At 45.6% G+C, this 25145-nt stretch overlaps 1 long non-coding RNA gene across 1 annotated transcript; it reads left to right on the plus strand.

The window, feature by feature from the left end:
* Positions 1-493: 493 nt before the first annotated feature.
* LOC310894425 lies at positions 494-21057 on the plus strand. Its single transcript, XR_014579894.1, has 3 exons — positions 494-7071; positions 19400-19665; positions 20761-21057. It is a non-coding gene; the product is annotated as an uncharacterized lncRNA (long non-coding RNA).
* Positions 21058-25145: the final 4088 nt, after the last annotated feature.

Here is a 25145-nt window from a genome sequence, read left to right on the forward strand (position 1 = left end):
GCCCGGCGGGGAGGGGAGGGGGGCGCGGAGGGAGGCGGGGCGGCCCCGCCTTCGCCGGGCGGCTTGGCGCGGAGCGGCGACAGCAGCCGTGACCTCCGACCCCGCCCGGCGCTGGCCAATAAGAGCGCGGCTCGTCCCCGAACCCAAAATTTCCACGTCGGCAAAAGTCAAGATGGAGCGGGGCGGCGCGGGGCGGCGCGGGGCGCGGGCACCCGCACGGGACGGGACGGGCCGGGACGGGCCCGACCGGGATGGACCGGGCTGAGCTGCGCTGAGGGGGGCGGACCTGTTGCGCTCGGCGGCGGGGCTGAGGGAAGGGCTGCGGTAACGGTGGCGGAGGAGGAGGAAGAGGAGGAGGAGGAGGAGGAGGAGGAGGGTGAGGGGGGCTCGGGGCCGTGAGGGGGGCTCGGGGCCGTGAGGGGGGCTCGGGGCCGTGAGGGGGGCTCGGGGCCGTGAGGGGGGCTCGGGGCCGTGAGGGGGGCTCGGGGCCGTGAGGGGGGCTCGGGGCCGTGAGGGGGCTCGGGGCCGTGAGGGGGCTCGGGGCCGACCCCAGCTGTTGCCGCCGGGTTTCCGCCGCGGGCGGCGCTTTCCCGTCGTTGTCTCCCCGCCTCGTTTTCTAACCGTGCTCCTCTTCTCGCCCTTTTCCAGCAGGGGAAGCCTCCCGGGGAGCCCGAGGTGGGTCTGGCCTCCTGAAGCAAAGTTCTGTGACACTCCGACTCTGGTTACGATAGCAGTCAGTGCACTACAGAACTTTGTCTCCGGGGGCTGCTGCGGCGGAGCCAGGCTGCCTCAGGTGGACACGTCACGGCGAGCTGCCTTGGCAGGCCCGGCGGAGCGGCCAAGCGAGGTGGGAGCGGAGCGCAGCGAGCCTGCCCGGCACCGAAACCTCCCCGCTGCAGGCTTGGAATAAAGGCTTTGCTGTTACAACCCGGTGGCCTCCCGCTCTGAAGTTTTGTTGGGTTTTGCTTGGGGATAAAAATAGCGCAACATCTGGGTGTCTGGAGGTGGTCGGAGTGCGGGCAGGCCGGCTTAGCGTCGGCATTAATGTGAAACTGAACGTGGCACGGTGGGTATGTTAACGTGCTGCACGCCGCTCCTCAGTGTGCTTTGTTGTGAGAGTGTAACAGTAATAGCTTAACCGAGCGCTGGAGCTGGAGGAAAGACTTTGTGCTCTTAGCAAAAAGCTGTGACATAATGCCCTATTGTAACTTGAATATATTTCAGTTTGCTATGTGAACGTTGTGGCTTTGCTTGGTGGCACTGAGCTTTTTTTTTCCTCTTTAGGAACCCTAAAAACCCCAACATGGGTCAAGTAATAGCTACTACCTAAATTCAACCTCTGAACCTCTTCAAAAACCATGCGATTTGCTGTAAGTCAGTACCGTGATACTTGATCCTCACTGTTTGGGAGGGGGTGCTTTGGAAGGGCGAGTGAAACTGGTAATTATTAGTACAGTTGCAAAGTTTTATAAACTTATTTGATGCCTGCATTATAATCAACGTGGACAGGGGCTTTGAGGGCTGAGAAGGGACGGGCCAGAATCAACTTTTTCCCACTTCGGTTTAAGTTGGAGTCTGGCAGCAGCACAATGGAGGCCCATCTCTCTTCAGAAACTTTGCACAGCCTCTTGATGTGTAAACAGCCATGGAGCTCTTGTGAGGACATAGTCAACCAATTGGCTCTCAACATACTGAGCATAATATGAAGGCAGGAGTTGCTAAAGGTTAGGTGGAGTAAGGTATGGCAATTTTTTTAATATTAAAAAATCAGTATGCACTACGGAGTTTGTTAGTGAGTGAGGCTTTTACAGCACGTTCTGTATTCTTTTGCACTGTGTTCTGTGGTATGTTAGAGATGCATTGCTTTTATATATATATATATGCACGTATATGTGTGTGCTTGTCTATATGTATATACATAAACATTAGGGGTCTCATATTCAGTTGGTTTTCTGTAGCTAATCATCCCCTTTGGGCTCACGAGAAACCTAAACCAACTTTTCCTTCCTGCCAGTCTGAACGTGGAAGGTACAGCAAGATTATACACTTCATAGAGCTGGGCTGGAAGCTGAAATGCTATTCTAAGTACATGCTTTTTAGCTCAAACTGCTTAATCAGAGGGTAGGTAAAGTGAGGAGCACTTACTGTATGGCAGCCCATGTGACCAGCCAGGGCTATATTTGGATACTGGAGGTCTAAGGAATCCTTTTTGCTAACCATTTTTGGCCAATTGCCTGCCACTTTACGTTGTGCAGTGTGACGTCTGCTAAAAAGGACTTCGAAGTCTGGTGTCTGTTTAATCAGTGCGGTTATAGGGAAACACCTTGCATTGTTGGGGCTGCAGTCCCACTATATTTAATTTAGGGGTGGCTGCTGCCTAATAGGATACGTAATGCAAATTACAGCTACCGATCTTTGGACTACTGAATAGCCTTTTTGAGGGCAGTGGATCTTAAATAGGTCTCTTAGATACTCAGATTTGGTGGTTAAAACTCTAGTTTCTTATGAGAACCCACAGAAATGAGCATATGCTTGCTCATTCAGGGTGAGCGTAACGTGTTTGATTTTAGCTTAGTTCAGTATAACTTCAGCCTGGAATAAGGGAGACAGCTACTGAAGTCTTTTTCACTGGTCTGGATGTGGCAGCAGATAGCAAACTTGAATCCAGCTGTGGTGGGAAGGAAGAGTTCATCCGCTTTCTCATGTTTCAGCCGGAGCCAGTTTTCTGCCTGCTTTATTTCCATGGTGGTCAAGCTGAGTACCTGCAAAGGTGAGGTGAGTAAAGCTTGGCCTTCTGGTGGTCCTTCGCTTGTCCTTGCCACATGCCTGTGACATGCGGTGCCTCCTGTCCTACAAGTCATACTGGAATAGTGACCTTTTGGTGGCACTTCTGCTTTGATATGGGCCATCACGTGACTCTAAGGTAGGGCTAGAAGAAGAGCTCCACGCTTCAGATCTTGTGCTTTGTTCTTGCACTGAAATGCATTGGCCATTCAGAAACGTGCACCAAAAGCCGTGTGCCGTGTGGCACGCATGGATTTTGTATGCCAGCTCTTGTGTGAGGCTTGTGAAAGGTCATGAGGCATGCGGCCGTAACTGGGTTCGTGAGTGGGAGGTGAGTTTTGACTAACCTTTAAGAGTAGCGTCTGATCAAGATGATGTGGGAACTGGAAACAAACACGGTGATGCTATTTAAAATAAAGTCTGAATGTCAATTTGTATAGCTGCATTGATACGACTTATTTTCCAATGACTTCTTGGCATCTTCGGCTTTTCTGCTAGGTAACACATCACTGGAAACATACTCTAAACTGCTGCCTTATTTTTTGGTCCTTTTTGAAACTCTGAAGTGTCTATTTAATTATGTCCCTCTCCTAATTGGAGGAGCGACAAATGAACATGCTGAGTAAATTACACAAATTTCTAAAACAGTGCAAGTCTTCTTTGACTGCTCCTTCAAATAGGAAATTATACTTATTTTTCTGCAAGCTGGAGAATAGCAAAGGCGTTTGCCATCAAATACATTGAAAGTTGAGGCTGAATGCATCCGGTATGACCCAGATTGCCTGTATGTATTGATCCAGCTGTGTGTCCATGTTTCAACTCTGTATATAGGTGCTGCAGTTTAAATGCTGAATTGAAAATACAGCTTTTATACTTCTGAAATGTCTCGTCCAGTTTTCTCTTCAAGGTCAGAATCTCCTTAAAATCCTGAGATTTACCAATGTATTTGTATTTTGAGATTTACCAAAATACTATTGGGTGTGATGATGAGGCAGCATACGTGCTAAACAGCCACCGTTTCTGTTCGTTGTGTGACAGGAGGAGATTGAAGAGCACAGGGGAATGCAGACTGAAGGCAAGGTGCACTGCCTGTGGGCAGTTAGTCTTGGGATGCTACTGGACATGATACAGTTGAGGAGTATTCTTGTTTTACCTTCTGGAAATCTGACTTTGAGCTGGTGAAGTTTTAAGCAAAAATCTAACGCTTGTAACCTAAACTTGTAAAACACTTGTAACCTAACTGTAACTTAAAAATGCTGTAGAAATTGATGGAAAAGGCAAGTGTTGCACATGTGCTTTCGTAGAACTAAGATGCACTGTTTTTAGTAAAACAGAAGTAAACTTGCTGACTTCAAGCAACTGTATGATAAACAATTTATAAATAGACCATAGGGTCCAATGAAATACAAATGAAGTATTGAAGTGGTGAGCTGACCCCAAAACCAGTAAGTGACTCTGGAAGTTTTTATATCTATCTGCTCTTGAGGCAGCTATATTCAAGAAACTTTTCTGGGTCCAGGCAAACTGAAGTGCTGAGGAAGCTCACCCAGAGCAGGTTGTGCAGCTGTGGCTGTACTTCAGTGGGTTGTGGAGTTTCATTCGTTTGGCTTTCCATGATAGTGATGACCCTTTCTCTAAATCTTGGGAGAACAGGATGGGAGAAGCATTTTGGAATGGGAAGTGGAGCTGCAGCAGTTTAGAGGTACCTAACTGGTGCTGTGCAGTGACAGGCTTGCATCCCGGTTGGAGCTGGAGGAGGCCAAACTGCTCCTGGCAGAAAACAGGGCACTGAGCTTAGGAGTAGGTGGGTTCTTAGAAGTGCAAACTGGAACTGCTATGCAAGCCCAAGGTTATTTTCTGTTTTATTTCAGGAGGGAAGTGGAATTTGCTAAACCTTGGTGAATGCCATTCAAATAAGGCTATTTTCTTGCTTTATGAAACAGGCTAGAAACTCAACTACATATTAATCGTGCTTTCTGTAATCTAGAAATAACCTTTCCTGTGACCAGGTTTTGTTTTTTTGAATTACTGGAGCTAATAGAAGTGAAAATAGCTCAGTGCAGCTGAACCTATATTTAAGATACTAGAGGTGTTTCGTTGAAACCTCATTGCAATTAACTGCAGACTGAGGGAGCTGAAACCTGGCTTCATATAGCCAACACAAAAGTAATTACTTGCATAAATACCTGCATAACTTGCTGAACTGAGCATACAAAGTCCTGTGCTTTATGAATCAGAAGCTTTAGACGATTGATGAATGATTGCCACTTCAGTTTTAGTTTGGTTGGACTGTTAGGACCATTGCACAAAAAGCCAGTGCAATTTTTTTTTAACCCAGTTTTTAATCTGATGGCTCTTACCTCTTTATTTTTTGAAAACTACATCCTTGCAACAACGCTTGGTCTCTTGCAGAGTTGCTGTGAATGTTCTTCAGCTGTAGTAAAGTTCTGCACTTCTGCTTTTTATAAAAGTAAGTTTCACTGCTGAGTGTTGAGCTGCTCACGCATTAAAATCCGTATTGTGTTTTGTAGGAGCTTGCAGGAATTGTAGTTGTGGGAACATCGCTGGCAGTACAAGAGATTCAAACTTGTGAGCAGTGGTGTGTTTGAGTTGTGTGAGTAGTCTACTAAGGCAAACAGAAGCTGTTCAGTGCTCTGCATTTTAGTAGCTGGGTGGCTTAGGAGGTGTCTAAATACAGATGGAGGCAATTAATACTCTGCGTGATCATGAGTTGGAGTGCGGGGCAGCTAGTACCGTGATCTGCTTGAGGAAGGCAGCAGAGTACTCTATTAATACTTGTGGTAATGTGAGAACTCCAGAGTAATAGCAGCTTTAGGAAACGAGGTATTTCACAAATAAACGGATAGATTTGAATTGGAGAGGGTTGGAAAGTGTGCCTGTGCACTGGGAATGTGGCAAAGGAACACTGGCAAAAAGAGTGGTCAGGTGAAACAGGCCCTGCTTGTTCCCACAGCCCAGTGATTTGAGACCAGCAAGCCTCACACTGTTGCCTTTGTGCTGCTCCTCTCTGCTGTGACACATGGCTGTGAGCTGACACCACCAACAGTGGAACATGTGCATGGGTATGGATGCTGGCTTTAGGTTCTGTCCGGAAAGCAGTTTCATTTTGTGTGGTGAAATACTCGGAGCAGCTTACAGTGGGACTTGGGACAGCTCTGTGTGACCTCACATATGGCTACGGCAGCATCAAAGGCCTTAGTAGAAGTAATGGAAACGCTACCACAACGCTTCCTGAGCTACTGTCTTGACAGCAGTCTTAGTCACTAAAGCTGTCCAAGTGAGTGCTATCACTTGCCATGCTGACTCCAGCTCCCATTAGCACATCCCAAAATCACAACTGACTGCAAGTTCCTTCAGGTGCTCGTACCCTGGATGTGGCACAGAAAGGATGGTCTCTGTGGAGGGAAATGTAAGTCAACAGAGCAATCAGCTCTCATACTTCATTTTTTTTCCTAACTTTATACTCGAAATGATTTTACCACTCCTGCTGCCTTTTAGCCCACAGCTGCTTCCATTGCTGCTTATGGTGACACGAGCCATCGTGTTTTTTATAAGGTAAGGTGTGGGAAGAAGGGTTACAGAAGGAAAATGTTACCCTGAATAAATGTAAGGTAAAGCACATAGCGATGAGTTTTGACTAAAGAGTGTTAGCTAGCCTGAGTGTGCAAGAAGAGTTGAATCCCATTAGAAGGTACATGCTTGCTTTAACTTTCCTAAGTAGTAAAGTATGGGATTAAATATCTGTTTAATGAAGAGGGATTTCCACTTTCCTGGGAGACTTAATCTGTTATAAGCAGCGGGTTTTGCTCTTCAATTGTAGCTGGGCCTCTGAGAAGGATCACTGAACTGCAGAGACTTCTTTTGCAAAGGCTTTCACAGCACGGGGAAGGGGCTTTGCCAGGACAGAAGCGTTGAGGAGGTAAGGATTTCCTGCAGTTGAAGGGCTGGTGGTGGTTTCCCTTCTCCAAGTAGTGTCTGGTAAGTGCTTCAGGCAATACAGGCAATAATGGGCATCTGTGTGGCCGTGCTGCTTGCTTCTCAAGGTCACTTGTGTTTAGTCTCCAGGGAGTTGCATCTCTGTATCCCCCACAGAGCCGTTAAGGCAAGGAGCTGATTGTGCAGAGCAAGCCGTGGAGGAAGGGTGCACTTCAGGCTAACTGGCTGTTAAAAGTGATCTCTTGCAGCCCTTGCTCTAAAGTGCAAATCTGCTGGAGAATTTTTGCTCTGCAGCTGCTGGGGTTGTAACACAACTGTGCTCTCCTGCAGGTACGGCTTGAGGGGCTGGGAGAAGAAAGCAGGAAAGGGAGCGAGGATACAGCTGGGGAGAGAGGAGGCAGAGGGTGGTGGGTGGAAGAGGCTGTGGGAGGTGCTGGAGGAGCAAGATTTCGGTTCAGTTCTGAACTTTGACGTCCATGTGATCACGATTTGGTAAGTGCTTCCTGAGATGTTAAACTTAAACTGACAGACTGCACGTTGACCAAACTAATCCAGGAGCTCTGCCTGTAATTGCACTGTGCAAAAGGAGCCCTTGCCTCTTGAGACGCTTTAATAAGTACCTGAGATATAACATGCATAAAATACTTGCATAACCCATTGCTTTTAATTTTTGGTGTGCATTAATTTGAAAGTAAGTGGGCTCCAAATCCTGGATTCTCATGGCTTTTCATGATACCGTAGAAATTCATTCTTTCAAATACGATTAACTAAGCTAAACCAGTGAGGACCCACAGTACTCAAACAGTTGTTGTTGGAAAACAAACTATAATTAACTATCTTCGTTAGAGAGAAAGAGGAGACTGTACAGAGCACTGCCAAGAAAGCAGAGCTGTTCTTAACCCTTGCCCGCTAAATAAAATCAATCTGAGTAACAAAGCGCTAAGCAAGGCAGGAAGGCTCGTGAGCTGCAAGGGGTACAAGTTTTAGACAAAAGCACTGTAAGTGACTGCTCGAGGAAATACATGGATGATGACAACTTTGACTTCTCAGTGGCTGCGCTGCCAGCCCCTGGCAGAGCTGGAAAGCAGGAGGCACAGTGTGGTGGTCGAGCTGCGCGGCAGCCGCTGGCGATCACGCTGAGAGGAAAAGTGAAAGCAGGCCTGGGTGCTCCAGGGCACCGCTTTTGCAAAGGGTGTGTGCCAGAATGTTTTAAAACAACCTGTTCAGCTGAGCATCAGTCATAGGTTTGAGAACAGGCTGGTCTGTTGAAATAGTAATTTTGTAGTTTCATTCAGTGCAGCGCCTTCCATATGGGTTTGATTAGGCAGCAAGAATATAAATACAATGAAAATTAAATCCTGTCTTTAAAAGATTTTATTATTGAAATTGTGTGTTCCTGGCTTGAAGTTAAGCATCCAGTTCTGGATTACATTCTTTCTCAATATGGTTCACTTGTCTGAAACATATTGTTTAAATTTTGGTGTTAAATTTAGTCATAATTGGGATCAAGCATACAAACGGGAAGACGCAGTGAAGGCAAATCTTAGCAGTTGCATGTAAATGAAGTGAGGACTTGGTCGGTGTAGCTTAGAGCCCAGGCTTTCAGCTCTTAGCACTGGGATGCCTCTTTGAGCATTGCATGGGCTGATTGCCTGGGCTGAAAGCACAACAGGCTTGCGTTGTGGGCCTGTACTAATCCTGCTCTCAGTTCATTGAAATCTGTTTAAATTGAGCTAAACCAGCAGTTTATTGTTAGAATAACGTTAAAATTGTAAGCATTGTGTAACCATATTAAAAGCACTTCTAGTGCATGAAGTGCTGGTGACAGTCACCACTGACCAGCCAAGCAGCAGAGGTGCTGCTTGCTAGGTAAAGCTTCCAGCAAATCCTTGTCACTTTGTTGTGCTCAAAGTTACCCAATGTGAAAAGAAACCCAGTCAACCAAGTTACTTCTGTCTACAAACTGGGTTTTGGAGTCCCCAGACTGAAATATTTCCCCGTGTTAAGAATAAAAAGCACTTGTGAGAGGAATTGCTGTTGGGTCATACGTTCTCAAACTGACGCTATTTATTCTACTTCATGAACTGTTTTTTTGGGGGCAGGAAGAAGTTTAAATGATATATGATTATCTAAATATATGCATGTAAACAGACATGTGTATACATAAGTATGGCTTTAGATTTTGATGTTTATGTTGCTTTTCAAGTGTGTGGTCTACAGAAGGGCTCTTTTGAACGTGGATTTCACATAATCAAAAACTAATTCACTTCAGACACCATATATAATCTTTTTTTTGAAGTAAGAGTTTACTGAAGTGCCTGCCACAAAGAGGCATTCGCATGCAGGGGCAAGGGAGGGATGCCTGTGTGTGGCACTGGGCAGAGGATGGCAGTGCCACCAGCGTGGGGAATTCCTCGTGAGCCATCAGCCTTTGCAGCCAGAGATCCACCTTGTCCAGGGCGGCGCATTCCCTGGAAGACAAAGGACAAAAACAACTGGGGAAGAATTAAGGAATGTTTTTGCAGGCACTTGGGAAACTTTCATGACTCATGCTACCTAGAAAAAGTAAAAGAGTTGGGGAGAAAGTAGGTTTGTTATTGTGAACTGCTTCAGAAGCAGGAAAAACCACTGTATGAGTAGATTTACTGTCTAGTCAGTGGAGGCCTTTTAAAAAAAGTGTATAAACATTTTAATCGTATAGGGAATAAAAGTTAAATATAAGAATAAACACACAAAGGATGTGCTGTGGAGAAAGACACAGCTGATTATTTTCCACTGCTCAAAGCACCAGAGCTGGGAGATGCACTCAGGCTGGGATGCATCCAACGCGACTGGGTTTGGAGAGAGAATTGGTATGTCCGTTTGGTCCAGTCCTGGAGCTCTCCTCAGGATAAGGGCTATGCCACTGCCAGCTGGATATCCGAAATGATAGATCTGGGGGAAACAGGAGATGAGTAAAGCTCTGAGAAGCTTTGGAAGTTTCTGCTGGTTATAAGGTAAAAAAGACTGCTCAGATTTTGTCTGTTTGATTCACTGGTTTGCAAGCAGAACTGCGGATGCCAGATACTTGTGGGTTCCCCGTCCTAATGTGGAGCTGGAGGAGCTGAAGGCACTTGTTAACAGAGAGCCATGTGAGGGTTGGAAGCACAAAAGTCATCCCAGGCAGTGGTGCTGGGGCGCTGTGCGGTTCTTTGTGACAAACCCATGTAAATGGGAGTCTGGTGGCTTAGGTGGTAACCGGAACAAAGCGCAGATATATTCAAACAGAAAGCAGCTTTGGCTTTCATCCACAGGTATGAGAAGTTTCATGCCTATTATGAACCAACATTATCAGAAGCTCAGTGTAACTCCTTCTTCGTGCTTCCCCAAATGAACTGGAAAATACTTTCAATTGACAAATGTCAGAGATGCAGGTTGAATATAAATGGAAGAGGGATCGAGTGTTGCAAATCTACTCTCTGGAGCATCTAACCTAAATGCTGTGGAGCAAAATCCGGACTTACCTTACAGATCTAACTGTTCTGTGACAAGCTACCTTATTTTTGGGGCACAGCATGGGCAGTGAGGTGGGCTGTAGCTCTAGAGCAGGTCTGTCGGGAGGCAAGCGCAGTGGCTAGTGTCAGGATGCGCTGGTAGCGCATGGCTTGCCCTCAACACTTCAAGTGGAGGCGTCTTTGTATGCGTTGGGATTTCTTCCAAAGCCAGTATAACGACGGCCCCCGCTGCATTACAGACGAATAGCTGAAGAGTGAGAAAAGTCACTTAGGGAGTGACAAGCCTGAGGAGGGCTGGAGATGGTTTATATTGACTTAAAATGAACAAATAACTTCTTGCTCAAGCCGAAACACAAGCTAGTTTCTATGCCTGGTCCGTGTCCAAGCCTTGTGCTGACAGCACGGATGGCCCATTGTGCACTGGGGTCCGTGCATGAGTGTACGCTTCCATGTGGGCCCGCAGTTCAGCTCATCCAGCCTTCTCCTGATCGAACTTGTCAGAGGTTTTACTCCTGCTCTTCTCGGGAGTGCCAGAGCCATTCCAGCAAGGGGCCTCCCTTTTAAAGGGCTGCTCCTCTTGCTTTGCTGAGGGACTGGTGCCCAAACCTTCCCAATGGTGATTGATTCCGCTGCTCTGTTGTAGCCTCTTTAAAAGTGTTAAAGTTTTTGCTTTTCAGCGCTCGTGGTCCCCGTTCAGCAATGCAGAAGCTTTAAATGTGAGCACCAAAGGAAAGAAATGGAGCAGACACCACAGGGGTTAAGCGTGCACTAGCTGGGAAGGGAAAGAATGGTAACAGGTAGCAGCCAAATGCAAAATGACTTTTTTTGGCCTGCAGCAGTTTGGCACCAGCGATTTTAAAAGGCGGGTTGGGAAGGCTTGCTGCTGAATAGCTGCAGTAACAAGACAATCCTGAGCATGGCCATGGGCAACATCTGCACCAATAATCCTATCGGTTTATGGGTTTCTGTTTCATAGTGTCCCTGATGAATACATTCCTCGATGTGCCAGAGATGGTTATCACTAATGCTTTTCATAATTTTCGTAATATTGCTTCTCAAAATCATTTAATGGGAGAACAAAACCAAAACCCACTTTTTCTTTTCAGCTCAGCAAATTTTAAACAAGAAGGTATCTGCAGTGTATTGCAAGCCTTTTGTTACTCAAACCCATACCCCCACACATTTGCTTAATTCCTTATTCTTGGGTTTAAATCAGTGAAACTCTGCCAAGAAGAGTCTTACTGATAAGCTATTTTGAGAAGACTCAAGCTTGTCTGTCTTCAAGGAAATGCTAAACTCCAAATGGGCTCTGAAGCACTACTTAGGTCATTACTAACCATTGACCATTGCTCTGCAAAAGAAGAACAAAAAAAAACCCCTTAGACTCCCTGTGTGAATTTGAACTGTGCAATCACAGAAGTTTCTTAATGGAGGAGTCGCACAGAGGACACAAATCATAGATGAGGTCACTTGAAAATGGGACGATTCATTAGGAAAGTTTTGCTGCCACGGTGTGTGCTCGTACTTACAGAGCTCCTTGCCTTTTTTAAAAAAAAAAATCTTTCATTTTTTTTGGTGGAGTGGGAGAGGGAGTACTTAATGCCTTAAAACATGAAAATATGAGCTGGATAGAAATCTGTGCTTGAATTTCTAGGTTTAAAAATAAAACCACAACCCCATCATTTCAATTCTTTCATAGAAGGCTTCATTCACGTTTGAAGGCTGCCAAAAAAAAAGAAAAAAAGAGAAAGAACACTGCTTTCTATTCTGAAATAAATGTTCCTTCACCTTTAAATACAGAGCTTGTCAGCTTTAGTGTTTGTAGTATCCCAACAGGAGCATGGGAAAAGCAACAGCAAACGGTGGCCGATGTATTTCCATAATCAAACCAGAAAATACAATAAATGTCCCCGATGAGGGGCTGGAGCAATAATAATAATGATGATAATAATAGCAAACTCATGAAAAAACCATCCAGAAGGTGACTAAGCAGCACTGTAGTCATGCATGTTTCCCATGGGTGACAAACTGCCTGTGGCGATGGTCACTTTTTGGACACGAGCTTGCGTAGCGCCCAGCTTGCTGGTGAATAACTGAGGCTTCCTAGTGCTGCTGTAGAAATATCATCAGCAGTACTGATAACAGCAATAGTAAAGAATTCAGTGATAGTAAATAAAGTGGCTGTCTTCCAGTGCAGTTATCCGTGTTATTAAAACCACGAATCCCAATCGGCCTGGCTTTATTTTGTGGTCAGCAACCAACAACAGTATGAAGTGGTCATTAAACATTATTAAGCTTGTTACACAAGCGATGAAATGACATTTCTCCTTGCGTTAATTGAGAGAAGGTGCTTGATAGGATGCTTTGGGACCACTTCTGTTGCGGTGGCGAGGGAACTTACCAGCAGGTGTGACCACCAGCAGTGTGGGGGGACTTTCTGGATGACCACCAGCAGACCTCTCTGGCAACAGCGTGAGGATGGGGCCCTTCAAAAGCCCTCACACTGAGTCTCTCCACCAGTGCTTGTCCAACATGACCAAAATCCTTCAGCCAGCCATGATGAAAAATGTGAAATTTCTGGTTTGGGCACTATTGTGCATCCCCACTGACCCCATGGGCTGGGAACCGGGTGCATGGACCAGGCAGCAGCATGCCAAGGTCCAGCTGGGCTGGAGCATCACTGAGACAGGGACCAGACCTGACCTTCTGAACAGAAGCACCTTAAAAAGCTGCAATTATTCATCAGGAGCCAGCAGCAAACGAGGACGCTGGGTGCCAGCTCCTGGCCATGCCTACATCCCACAGCTGCCAGCAACACCAGGCTTCTCCCTCCCACACAGCTCTTGGCGACATCCACTCCTATATCAATAACCTGGCTGGCAAGATGTTCTTGAATTAATTTCCTTCTTTCAAATGCCTCTTGAGAGTTTCAAATACCCGAGGGGACTTTGTCCCATGAAATTACCCTCGTAATGCTCTCTATTCCTCACCTCCAGGCCTATAAAAATTACACTTACTCATTTGTTCTGCTGGGCTGTTTGTGTCACATAAAAAAGCATTTTCTTCCCTACACAGAGTAGAAATCCTCTCAGCAATTCTAGCCACTTGACATTAAAAACAAAAGTTAGAGTAAATACAGCAATACTGTAAAGCAGAGGGCTAAGAATCAGCCTCCCGAAGCTGCAGAGAAAGACAACGTAGGAGCTAATGTTCCCCTTATCTGGAAATGTCAGCGCTTGATGGGAATCGTTTGAGGTCCTTGAAGCTGGTTCCATTTTACAGAAACTCAAATTAGCAACCCACACAGCACAAGGCTGAAGCAAATGGCTGCTCTCCTCCTAAGCTTTCCAGCCTAATTTGTGGAGAAGATGCTTTGCTCCCTCAGGAGGTCAGACAGCATATTTTCCAAAGAAACTCTAGAAATATGGAAAAAAAAATGTATCTGAGAAATCCTTTTGCAGTGCCAGTATTTTAACTGCATTCTCACATATGTAGGCTATAGGTTTTCCTACACAGAGGAAAGCATTTAATCTACAGATGAGACCTCCAAAGAGTGAGGACTTTTCTATGGTGTAAGTCAGCTGCATTTGAATGAATTCCAAATTAAATTTCAAATAATCTACTTTGAATGTACCATTAAGCTAGGAATTGCCTAGATACGATTAATAAATGGTGATACTTAATAAAAAGGAAGAATTTCCCAGAAGAAACATTAACTATACTCCTTTCTTTTCCTTACAGTTTCTTAGCTAAAACCACTTATTCATGTCTGTATTACCTACAACACTTCGTATTTAAGATCTTAATACTCTTCATAAATAAAGCTAATGCAGTCCTTTCAGTTATGCCCGTTTTACTGCTCACTCTCAATTTTAGAGAAAAAATATTAAAGCAAACTTTTGCATTCTGTAAATGCTACAATCCATCATCCTATTCATACAATATATACGTGGTTGCTGTCATGCATGCTGATTTAGGACAACGATCCATCATTTCTCATGTCCCAAGCTGGCAAGAGGCTCTACACAAACTCTTTGCTCATGTTCCAGGAAGGCGCCCATCAGACCAAACTCCCCAGCACTCACCTCTGAGCTCAGAACATACCTTTCTGAGCAAAAAACACGCCTTAAATCTATGGGCTGAACAAACCTTGCATGACAACATGAGAAAAACTGTATCTTAAACTACGCAAAAAATTAAGAAATACCAGATTCTATGAAGCATGAAGCAAATATGCCCCAAATTTCCTGAGACTTCAGTCAGTTGTCAGTTAACTGAAAATGATGGTTATATTCAAGAGATGTGATGAATGATTTAAATTGCTTATACCCTAGCTGAGGCACTTACAATTTTTAATCGTGTCCTGGAAGCTTTGTGTATATTTTCAGACTGAACCTGCCCCGTCTACATGCAGAGGGCTAGATCCTCAGCTGCAACAAAATCTGTAACCGAAGAAGGTCTGAACTGAGCACCTCCCACCCAGTGCAGTTTGTCTTCTCTTTGTGTCTGTGGCCTGGCCTGGCACATGGGCTTGGTGCAGACTGATGAGGAGAGGGTTCCCTGCTGCACGGGATGCGCTTATGTCTTGTGTGGGGATTGTTTTAATGCCATTTTGTCCTCACAGCATTTCATATCAGTCTTTCTCATTAGCAGTCCTTCTTGGTGAATGTGGGAATTTGGGAAAGCTCCCTCTTTGTGGAAATGGTTCATCATCCAAGGCAGGCACTGAAAAAGTCTTTACTGACTGCACCTGTAGTGTCCCGAGTGAACTCTGTAGGTCTGCATTTAGCTGTTCGTAAAGTTTATGTGTGCAGAGATGTTCAGATCTGGAGGGTTATCACTGCAGCTCTTACTGGTTTCTTGGGGGTGTTGCTGGCTTCCTTTCACCAGCGGGGACCTTCCTCCTATGTAGGATGAGGCGAGTTTCTTTTCACACTTCTAACACGCACAAACACACAAAAAAATAGCTATGATCAATGGGTGTAAACCTCTCACTGCTGTATTTTCTGGGAAGAAAGTTCCCTGGTGCTCCTTCCCTACCACCCTTTTGATCTGCTGCTGCTTTCCTGAGATTATCTGCAGAAAGTCCAGTTTTCACTTGGCTTTTGGCACAGCAGTGCCACCACCCTGATGTCTCCTCAGATGAGCAGCAGCAACCATCGCACTGATGTGCTGGTGTGGTAGGTGTCCATCCCCCACCTGCGGACCTCAGCATCAGCACTGCAGTTGGTCTGCACAGGGTCTGCACAAGGTCTGCCACTGCACGTCACGGGTGCCCATAATTAGTCTGGGTCATTTCAGTTAGAACATATGCACATTCTGCAAAATTTTATTTTCCCCAAAAAATTCCCTTCGTGTGAACTCCGTGGCCATCAAGGTAGGAGGCTTCCATCATGCCTTCTGTGGCTGAATACAGTTACTGTCTGCATATGGAGGGCCTTGCTGTCGTATGTATCGAATAGGAGCTTGTTTTTATGAGATAAGTCCAATTTAATTCATTTCTCTAATCTGTGGAAAATTTCTAAAAATCACCCTTACTGTGGTCATTCACTAGATCCTGCCATCCTCAGTATCTCATGTTGTTATGGAAATACTGCCTACAACGAGTTAGGCAAAATGAGTTAATCTTATCTAACACATTAGGCATAGGACTCACCAGCACAAAGCAGAATAATTTTGTTTTCTGCTGGGGACGACGACTTGGAGGAGAGCATCAGGCTGAGGCGCCCCGGAGCTCAGCAGGCCTGAGGCTGTCGCAGCAGCAGGCAGAGGGCCAGCAGAGGACGAAGGCCTGGTGTCGAAGGGCTGTCACCAGGCGTCCTGCCAGGTTACGGCCTGCTGATCCCCTGAGACCACTCACCTTGGGAGCAGGTGAGTGAGAACACAAACCTGTGGAGGTGGTGCATCCCACCGAGGCACCCTTGCCAGTGTTTTCTCTTCAGATTTGAAAAAACTGACTGGTTTTGTTGTTGGCTTTTTCAGTGGTAAGTGTCGAGTAGGGCGAGCACAACAGGTCCGGGTGTTTGCTTCCTTTTAGCAAAACCGGTGTCCTAAAAAAGCTTCTATTTCCAAAACACAGCACTGGAAATTATTCTCCAAACTTTGAGACTTTATGGGTTGTGATTCTCTTTTCAGCAGATTTGAGAAATTTTTATTCCACTTCAGCAAGAATTGTTATTCTGCTTCAGAAGAAATTTGTTGCTGGTAACTATAGGAAGACAGCCAGGAAAAAAGTGAGAAAAAGTGTCCGTCTTTGCTAGCTAAGAACCAGCCTCACGCTACCAAACCACCCCTCTGGTTACCTTCCAACTCACATTTTTAGCAAAGAGGATAGCAATCTGCTGGGCAACTCTTTTATGGAAACACAAAGCAAAAATATCAGGTAACTGCTGCTCTTCTAAGCTGCCCTGGTCAGGCAATTCAAACCCAGCCATCTATCCCTAGTATCGTGTACGTTGATTTGGTTATTTGTTACTCCTTGAAAACTGCAATGGAGTTGATATAGAAATAACTTTTGTACTACTTGCACTGTCACTTCCTGAATTTCACATGTGCAAATGGAAAACCATCTTCACAGAAACTAGCTCGGACTATTATGACAAGAAATTGTGACATATCTGCTCGCTTGATTGGGGGTTTTGTGTAGGTTTATTTTGCTTGTGTTTTGTGTGAATATTCAGATAATACAAGGAGGAATAAATGAATACTTAGAAATACTGAATTATCCAGGCTTACATACGGTTCTCCACTCATCATTCAACTGTTAAATGTCCTATTATCCACTCAGAGAGCAAAAAAAATACCCTGTGGATAATCTTACATTATAAGCTGCAAGATATAAAACAAATGACTTTACAGGCTTCGGAAGGGATTTGGCTTAACAGAAACTTCCTTGACTGACTCAGAAGAAAGTGCTGAAGGATGTCTGCTCTTCAGAGTCTTACCCAAGCCTTACATTTGCTCTTTGGAGAAGGTACTTGTGGACGAGTCAGAAGGGCAGGGCCCTCAGATGTGCCTGGATATGGATCGCAAGGAGTACACTTTGGGAGTACACAAGCTGGGGAGGGACTCTTTGTCAGGGAGTGTAGTGATAGGACAAGGAGTAATGGTTTTAAACTAATATAGGGTAGATTTAGATTGGATATTCGGAAGAAATTCTTTACTCTGAAGGTGGTGAGGCACTGACACAGGTTGCCCAGAGAAGCTGTGGATGCCCCATCCCTGGAGGTGTTCCAGGCCAGGCTGGATGGGGCTTTGGGCAACCTGGTGTGGTGGGAGGTGTCCCTGCCCATGGCAGGGGGTTGGAATTAGATGGTCTTTAAGGTCCCTTCCAACCCAAACCATTCTGTGATTCTGTGACTTTTCATCACGTGTACAGGCTGTTGTCTCTCAGCCCTTGGTCTCTGGAGCAGCTGTGAGACAGGGTCCCCTGAGCCCACTGGGCAGTGATTTGGTGTTCTGCACCTTGCCATCGTTAGCTGGAGTCAAATCAGCAGGTCTTTTCGGACAGTCTCAGGCAGCTGTTCCAGAGCAGTGCTTTCTTGTCACACTGTCCTATACGTACTAGCCAGGGATCAAAACCCTCTGCATTTCTTTTCCACCTGAGCCACCTTGTGGGCCCTCTTCCTATAGCTAAAATGTTATTTTTGAGTGAAAAGATACCAATCATGGTGTATGTTTCAGAATACAGTAGTGGAAACTGACAAGGATGGAAGCACATGGGGATTGGGCGCATCACTGCTTGATCATCAGGCTCTTTAGCTATCTCTGTGAAAAGAATTGGCTGGTTTTGATGTAGTCCCTAGTAGACCAGCAGCCTACACACACATACATAAAAATAAAGTAAAATAAAGTAAAATAAAATAAAATAAAAATAAAATAAAATAAAGTAAAATAAAGTAAAATAAAATAAAATATATAATAAAATAAAATAAAATAAAATAAAATAAAATAAAATAAAATAAAATAAAATAAAATAAAATAAAATAAAATAAAATAAAATAAAATAAAATAAAATAAAATAAAATAAAATAGAGTACCTGGACAGTCCCAGCAGATGTGGTGTGGTGGTTTCACATTAGTAGGTGCAGGAAAGTGATGATATGGTTGCAGGGACAGATTATTCTTGATTATTACAGATACTGTCAGGACTCTACTGGGAAATAAATTCATGAAGGTCCAGAACAGATTTTCTTAACACTGCTCTCACAGCAGGAGGAAATCTGGGAGGTCACTGAACTAGGCTTAATGTTCCCTCCCAGCCTGTGACAGAGAAGCCTTTCCTATCTGTGGAGGTGGGAATCATCTGTTAGGGTGCTGCCCTCCTTGTACAAAATGCCTCAAATGGTGCCCCAAGGGGCAATAGTGCAGGGTAACCGTGCAGTGGGTCCGTATGAAATGGTTTTGCAAGGAATGGAGTAAAAGGAAGAGTTTAACAGAGCGGGACATCTATGCTCATCACAGTCACCCGAGGCTTAGTTGTATTTTTTCACAAGCAAAGGGCATTCAGATGCTTCTGGGCTCTGTCCTCACGTTTCTGAATTACATGTAACACAACTAGGGTGAACAATGCCAGTCCCCAGGAGCCAGCATGTTGTGCCCCTCCCTGGCCACAAACATACCAGATCTCTGGCTCCTTGGGAAAGGAAAGGTGTAGGAGAGAAGAGACCTGTTGATGGTGATTTCCCACGTGTGAACAGGCCTGACAGCAGCCAGAGGTGATGGAGATGCTCTGAACAGGCACACACGAGCAGGGAGAGTTTGGCTGCACTCTCAAGGCTGAGGCATCATAAAAACACGCCTGCGCTGTGCCTGAAGTGTGCCAAGCCCCACGTTTGGCAGGAGGTGAGGGGTGAGAGCTCCCAAGGCTTATTTGTTAAGTTTCTCGATGGGCTGCTCTCTGGGCTGTCGGGCAGGCGGGCAGGGAGCTCTGACAGATCCTGGCCTCGCTGCCACCACGCAGCCATTCCCCATTCATTACTTCAGTGATGGGCAGGAGCAAAGCCTCGCTAAGCCCAGTGCCAAGTGATGCAGGGTTAGCGCTCGGCTTGCTGTGCTTCAGTGGCACGTCCTGCGGCTGGGGCGGTTCCAGTCTTGGCTTGAGGGATTTATCAGCACAAAACCAAACGACGGTCGTATTTTTCTGTTTATTTTGCATTTCTCAGGGTCACTGCGCAGATTTCTCAGCTTCAACAGGAGAAAGGCTGGCCTCAAACACTCACCTTGCAGGCAGGGAAACGGGCTCTGGCTGCAAGAAATCCCGGAGAGCAGGAAGCGCGTCCCTTCTGCCCATCAGGGTGGGCAGCCCTGACACTGACCAGGGTGTAAAACAGCTTTTGGGCATCACTCCCTGGTCCTGCAGGCTGGATCCGTGAAGAAAAGGGACTGCTGGGGCAGCCGGAGAGGAATGAGAGACTGCAACTCAGTTAAGGTGCCAGTTCCTTGGTGTGCTAGCCTGAAAACCTATTTATGTGAACATACGTCATTGCACAAGCATTTCTTTCTGTATCAGAATAAGAATTGCATTTTTAGATTAAAGGTAAGGCAAAAAGTGTTTCCTGGGCTCTGATTTGAGCTTCTGGGCTCCTCCCTCAGCATCTGCTGATAGTGGTAAGCCCTGAAATACAGAATGAGCTACTTTTCTTTAGCTGTCGCATTACCAGTGCAACAACTAGGTCTGTGATGGCTGCACAGCACACAGAAAATACGTCATTTTAAAAGGTTTCTTTACGAAGCCAAAGCTTCACTTTATATTAGAGTAAACCTGGCATAGCATCGCTGCCTGCCTGTCGCTGCTTGCCTGCCCATAGCTATGAGCAGGCTTTGCTCCATGCCCTGGAATGATTCGGGTTTCAAATTAATTTGTGCCTTTGTGAAAAAAACAACAGCTCACAAATATTCCGGGCCAAACTTGAGATGATTGCCTGATGAGATAATAAGCTGCTAGTGCTCTAACCTGACGGTATCACTACATTATTATGTTCCTGAACAATACTGCATTGTGGAAACAAAACACGCTAGCTGTATCCTTATGTTATCCATCAGCCAGCAGTGCAGGAATAAAGTTATTTAACTCTCATTTTCAGAAGCATGCAGATCAATAGCATAGGGTATGGAGCAGAAATAGACAGCCAGGGCATGATGGTTAATTTTAAATTAATTTTAAATTACTCTCAGTTTATAACTGGCCAGACTTAAACAATGTAAAAGTGTGACATCATGTGATGAGCTCGATTGCCCTGATTTCCCAAAGTCCGAAAGAGGCATCTGAGGAAGACCATGGCAAGTTAAGGAATGCACACACAAAAAATTGCTTTTTTAAAAGCAGTTCTTCATTTTTATTTATTTTTTGCTCGTGTTCCTGGCTAAAATAGAAAGGCTCTGTGCAATTACGGCACATGGTCTGTGTTCCTAAGGCTCAGACCTCAGCCTTTTAAGTTAACTCTGAAAGTCCCACTGTATCAGTCTGGGAGTGGTTTTGGAAAACGCATGTTCAGTTTGCATTTCTCCTTTTGGCTTTGCCCAGATACCATTTGGCCCAGGCATCGCTGAAGTCGCTGGCTCGGGCCCATGCGTTTTTCTCGGCACGTTCACGCACAGCTGGGTCAGGCGGGGCAGCTGACAGGCGGACTTTCACAAGAGCGGCTTTTACTTTTAATTCGGGGAAAAGGAGCGGCAACAGGAATACGACGCCTCCAGAGCGAGCTGCACGCACGCCTCCCTGCGTGCACGCCTCTAAAGCTCTGGATGCGCAGAGCTGGACCCGGGCACGGCCGGGGACACGCGGTAATTATTCACCCCTAATTACGGCTGTCAACAAAGGGGTAACGCCGGGCGGGCAGGCGCGGAGCAGCCGCGCAGGGCGGGGGCGGGCGCAGGGTTTGCGCCAGGCGTTGCGCGGTCGCGCAGCGCCCCCTGCCGCCCGCCCGCCGCCCTGCGCGCCCGCGCAGCGCCCACCCGCACCCCCCGGCAGCCGGGGGGGGCAAATCCCACCTCGGGCAGTGCCCAGCCTGAGGCTTTTTTGGGGTGGGAAGCGCAAAGGTGAGAGCTGGCCCGCAGCGCAAGTCGCCGTGGGGGCGCGCAGGGCGGCCCCGTGCGCTGCTTGAGTGGTGCGGGTGACGGGGGTGGAAAGGGACCGACCCCATGCCCTCGTGGGCTGCTCGTGGGGCCGCCTTACACCTCTCCCTGCTTGCACAAGGGACGTTGTCTTCCAGCCCCTGGACTTTTCCTGGCCCGTGCAGAAATTCTGCGCTGTGTGTTGGAGGCAGGCTGTGACCGGCCCCCATCCCGGGATGGCCAGATAACCCGTAATAAAAAGGATGCCCCACTTCACTTATGCATAAACAGCCTATGGGGAATGGCCTTGGGTTGTCACTGCGCCCAGTGCTGGTCTGCAGCCTGGTTCCTGCAAGGTCAGAGAGGCAGCTCCTCCACACAGGCAAATAAATCACGCACTTACTGTACAAAACATCCCTCACTGCACAAATGCGTCTCATCCGAGACCGTGCCAGATTTTGGTAAGTGAAATGTGCCAGCCCTACCTAGCGTACAGCCCGGTCTCTGCCAAGGTAACTGCCCCTCCATGGCCTGCTGCCTTATAAATCATATTTTTTTTTATTTATTTCTGCATTGCAGGAGCGTACTGCAGATTTATAAAACATTTAAGAGCCAGTGGTTAATGTTTCATCTGTTCATGAATATCCTGAGGGACCAAAGTATTGTTTAATCTTCTACTAAACTAACCATGATTTATACAAAAGTTGTCTGAAGTGTTTTTCTTTTATTAGCAACACCATCGTGTGTCAAAAGCAGAACCTAGATTTATCTACTGCTCGTGCTACTCGTATAATACATAATGCTGTGTGCATTGAGTAAGGAATAAAAAGTAAATATTGCTCCTGCTGAGTGAGGGTCTACGGATAGATGGCTTCATCTCCAAGGGGGTTTGGACACAGATCAACATCCCGCAGCCATAGCAGCTAATAGAGCCCTGAGCGTGCTAAATGTCCGAAGCGCTCCTTGCCTCTGAAGTGGCTTAGCAAGTCAAAATGAAAGGCTGTGGAAACGAAAGAAGTTTTGGTTGCCCCGTCTGGCTGCCAGAGTGCTTGGACTTTTCCATGCAGCTCGGGCTGGAGATCCTAAATGGGGGACACTAAAATCACTAGCTCCTTTTGGAAACCTGGTTTAGAAAGCAGTATTTAAACTGACCAGCTGTATTGACAAATTTGAGCCTGCTGCAGTTGTAAAAGTTCCAGACAGGACTCTAAAAATGACATGACCTAGGGACACATATTTTATTACCTCTCACGGACTCCATTTCCCAAAAGTTATGGGAGGAAACCTCCTCCCTCCAAAACCTGTGAGCTCTGAAAACCACATTTCCTTTTGCATCACACCCCGTGCCCAGACATCCGCAGGCCCAGCAGAGCCCCAGGGCAGCCCCACACCTGGAGCATTGCAGGTGTCCCACCACAACAAGCCCCACATCCCCGTCTGAGCTCGGCTGGCTCCGTACTCTGTGCCTGAACAAGAAAAAAACAGGAAAAAATTGGGATTCAACATCCACAGCTAGGGCAAGGCTTAGAGACAACAGAGGCGGTGATAAATATTTTTATTTTGCCACTTCTCAAGGGACATGTTAAAGAAGGAAGTATGTTTATTATTCCCAATCAGAAACAACAATGTGACTCAGGGGCTGGGGTTGAAAGTGCATATAAATAATTTAGTGTAGAATATATTATAGGGATGTGGCGTAATTATCAAAAGCAAAACAAAGAAATGAAGAAAAAGCCATTCCAGCTCTTGAATTATATTTGGTCAGACAATGTTTTTCTTTATCTTTTTTTTTTTTTTTTAATATATATATATATTTACTTTTATTTATTTTATTTGAGAAACAAAAAGGAAGTCTTTGGTTTGCACCTCTGCACTTTCTCTTCTCAAGCTTGTCTTGAAAACCTCAAACTTTTCTGCACAGAGAAGACCAGATGAAGAAAAAGAAATGATACTACGCTGAGAATTCAATTTTCTCTAAAAACACAAGCTCAACTAATAACTCACAGGAAGCTCAGAATTCAAGTTACATTTTAACAACTGCTGAGGCACAATAAGCATGTTAAAAAATCAGAATGGTGCTGGTCTGCCCAAGCAAACAGAGCTTGCCTTATAGTTACAGAGTAGCAAGGACAGGACTGTGAAGTGAGGATTTCAGTGTTTCTGACCACATTGGACGTAAAAATTCCCTTTGTTTTCTTTTATACATTAGTACAGGGAAGAGGCAGGCATTGTCCTGAGCAAAGCTTATACCTGAGTAAAACTTATGTACTTGGGTCCTACCTGATTTAAATACACACTCATTCATTCCCGATTCAAAAGCAATGCCAATCGTTGGTATCAGTCGGTGCAACTCAAATTGCAAAATTCAGAATCAGTGAGTGCAATTCTCACTGACATCAAGAAGTTCAAAGGTGGGCCAGCCTTTGGTTTCAAGGCTCCTTTCATCAGCACTCTTGAGGCTGTGCCAGCCGGAGAGTGGCCAGGAAAAGGATGGATGAATCCATGAAGAGAGGAGAAAGATGGACAGAAGACTCTGTGATTGTTACCTGATGGACCAGCTGGTATCAGTAGAAGAAGGGGCATTTTTAATGAAATATTTCCCTTGTTGGGAAAGAAAGGATACTGTGGAGCCACCAGCACACCAAACTTTCTGTGTCTTCACAGTATGATAACTCCGTGAGTTTGCTTGCTGTGACACCAAATCTCTCGAAAAGCAAAGCAAAACCAGGAGCCAACCTGAATCTCAAAACAAAACCAAAACAAACAAAAAATAACACCAAACCAAACCAAACCAAACCAAACCAGACCAACAAAAAAACTTCTCTTCTTTTAGCTTTCATCTTGCCTTTACTTCAGTCATCTCAGCAGGATCTTAAAGATTCTTTCCTACTTCTCCCCCCCCCCCAATTTGAGGTGATGGTTAGCTATTGATCTTGTACCCTCAGTTGCTGACAGCATTAATTATTTAGGCTTTATTTTACTGTAATTCTTGGCAGCCCTCCATACTGAGATTCTCAGCTGCCAAATGGGGTAAAAACAGATATAAAAATGCTCATATTAAAAAAAGAAGAAAAAATCATTCTAGCAATAAATCACTGTCTTAGTTATGGTTTCTTTTGTCATCTCAGTGGCCCTTATGGCCAAACCGCAAATCTTACAGCGGAAGAATAGTGGGGAAAAGCTCTCTAGTTTTAGTGTAGGTACGTAGGGTACCCACACTGTCAGAAATGCCAGAGATTTTCAGCAGAAAAATCTCTCATAATGCCAAGAACAAAAGCCACATAAAGATGGCCTTCTTCCCCAAAGGTGAGGATGATCTTTCTTTGGATAACAACCACAAAATCAGGCGTAAGGGATACAAGCAGTAGAAGCCAAGTCTTCACTGGCATCACAACTATATTTTTAATCAGGACGGAAGGAAATAGATGTACACACCCTCAGGAGGTGAAAAGGGGAAACGACTGCTGAAAAACAAATGATACATCAGTCTTCTATTGAACTTCCCCAATATCCTTTGCATAAAAAAGGTCAGATGCAGATAAGGTGTTAAAGATTTGAGGTTTCAGGCTCACACGGGAGATCTCATCAGAAGGGACTGTAGTCCTAAGTGAGTCCCCTACATCCCGAAGCGTGAGGCTGGTGGGACCAGATGAAGTTCTCCCATCTTGCAGGGCAGTAACCTACCTGTCAGAGCACACTGCGCTGAGCAAGCACAGGTTCATGCAAACTCATCTGGGGGACAGCAATTCACAGCCTGGAAATGGAAAAAATGCCAAGTTTTAAAAAGTTATACTTAATATAATAATTAAAAAGGTGTGATTCTACCCGTATTTGACTGGTATGATTTGTGGCAGA

The sequence above is a fragment of the Anser anser genome, assembly GCF_964211835.1.
Source record: "Anser anser genome assembly, chromosome: 2".
Classification (NCBI taxonomy): Eukaryota; Metazoa; Chordata; class Aves; order Anseriformes; family Anatidae; genus Anser; species Anser anser.